The sequence below is a fragment of the Myotis lucifugus genome, unplaced genomic scaffold (genome assembly GCF_000147115.1).
Source record: "Myotis lucifugus unplaced genomic scaffold, Myoluc2.0 scaffold_555, whole genome shotgun sequence".
Lineage (NCBI taxonomy): Eukaryota > Metazoa > Chordata > Mammalia > Chiroptera > Vespertilionidae > Myotis > Myotis lucifugus.
Genome location: NW_005871603.1, coordinates 105904 through 107805, shown reverse-complemented (window position 1 = coordinate 107805; position 1902 = coordinate 105904).

Genomic DNA, 1902 nt, shown 5'->3' with positions numbered 1-1902 from the left:
GGAAAAGTCAGCCCTTGGCATAGCGCCTGGCCCACAGTGGACCGGCCATTCACATTTGCAAAAAAAAAAAAAAAAAAGTCTTGGGTCTAACCCAATGAGAAGGCTAAAAAAGTAATGTAACCCTGATGTTGGGGGGGGGGGGGGGGCGGCTAGCAATCTGAATCTGTGCCAGTAACCTAATGTACATTCTTGATAACCTATAATTAAGTCACTGCCCCTTTCTCCACAATCTGGTCTTGCAAGACCTGTTACCTAAATGCTCACATTTTACAGAGGCCATAAACCATGAACAATATACAACTCCTGGAGGGGGTTATCAGCGCTGGCGCCAGGCCAGGCCCTTAGGTATGGTCTCAAGGCCCCCATCCCAACACACGGGGCTTTTTGCAAAGCCTACAAAAGGTCCGGAAGTCCCATCCATATTTGGGGGACAAACCAAAGGGGATAAAAGAAGAGCTTCCACCATATTGGTTTGCTCAGACTTTGGAGGCAACTCTTCTGAGACTGCTGGCGTAATAAAGATGTGTAACTCCATTTCTCTAAGCATCGCTTGGGTTTTTTCAGTCTCTACAACACACTCATTCTCCTTAAGTCTGCAAATGGCTGCCCCTTGCCGTGACCTGGCTCCTGGGAGCCTCACCAGCTTCTCCTTTACTGTCCCCTGGGTTTAGCCATTTTTCTGGTCAATGTCCACCACTGGTTAGGGTGGGCCCCTCTGAATTCCCAGCATCTAGCACCAGCTGGCAGTCAACATGGGGTCCCCGGGGTCACCACAGCTCTGTGTGGTCAGAGATACTGGTCTAGGCAACCCCCGCGTGTTCCAAAGACACCAGGAAGAAATCGATGCTGCAGTGATAGCCCACAGGCCACTGGCAATGCTGACTTCAGAGCTCCTCATGGGCTCGTTAATGTCCAGATGTTTTCCGCCAATGGCACATTTATGTCACATGCGTGTCCATGCTGATGTGTGAGATCATGCTTGGGAAGTCCAGGACACAAGCTGGCATCCACCCCCACCACCTGTTCCGATGAGGGGACTGTAGAGTGTCTACCTTGGCCTCTAAGCAGGAAGCTTGGAGAAGATGAGGAGCTCTGGCCACGCCCTTGCTTAATGCTTACCAGCCACAGGCTTCAGAACTATCCATGCAGGCAGTGGTGTGTTTGTGCTAATGACCTCTAAGATAAGTTCTTCTGCAGAGCAAGCCCTGCTCAGAGCCACAGGGATCTTGATCAGCCAATAAACTTGAATTGATTGCTTTGGCACGCTTTGTGAGACTCCCACAGGGGACCAAACCCCATGTGGCCCACAGGACAGATGTTAACCAGTCACACACTTGCTCCTTGCTCCGTGTGCATATCAAGGTGTGTTTGTAATATACACCTGTTGGGCCCCCTCCTGGCTGACTCTGATCCTTAGGTTTGTCCCTGACTTTCACCTTTCTGAGCCTACCTCATCTCTCTGCAGGTTACCGGATTTTCCCAGAGTTTTATTCCTGGCCCTGGGACTTAATTGCTTATGGAGTAAGCACTGCTCTCAGCCTTGGTGACTCTGTCCCTGAAATGGGAATGATAGTCCATTTGTCTGACTTTCTAGTCCCAAAGTGAGGCGAGGTGGTCACTGCAGAAAAAGGCCTCCCATCCCTGCAAGATCTCCCTTTGTGGGAATCAACTAGAACCCTGAACCTGGGCGGCGGGGCGGGGGGGGGGGGGGGGGCGCGGAAACCCCCCCCCCTCCCCAAGGGGGGCCTTGTGCGCCGTTGGCCTGAAAAGAAAGACATAAGTTACTTTGTTTCTTATAGTTTATCCGCGGTGCAAAAGTTTTTTTCAACGAAAGGGGGGCAGAGGCCGTGTTTGAACCGCTTCGAATTTCTTTAAAACTTATTCACGAGCCATGGGAGAACG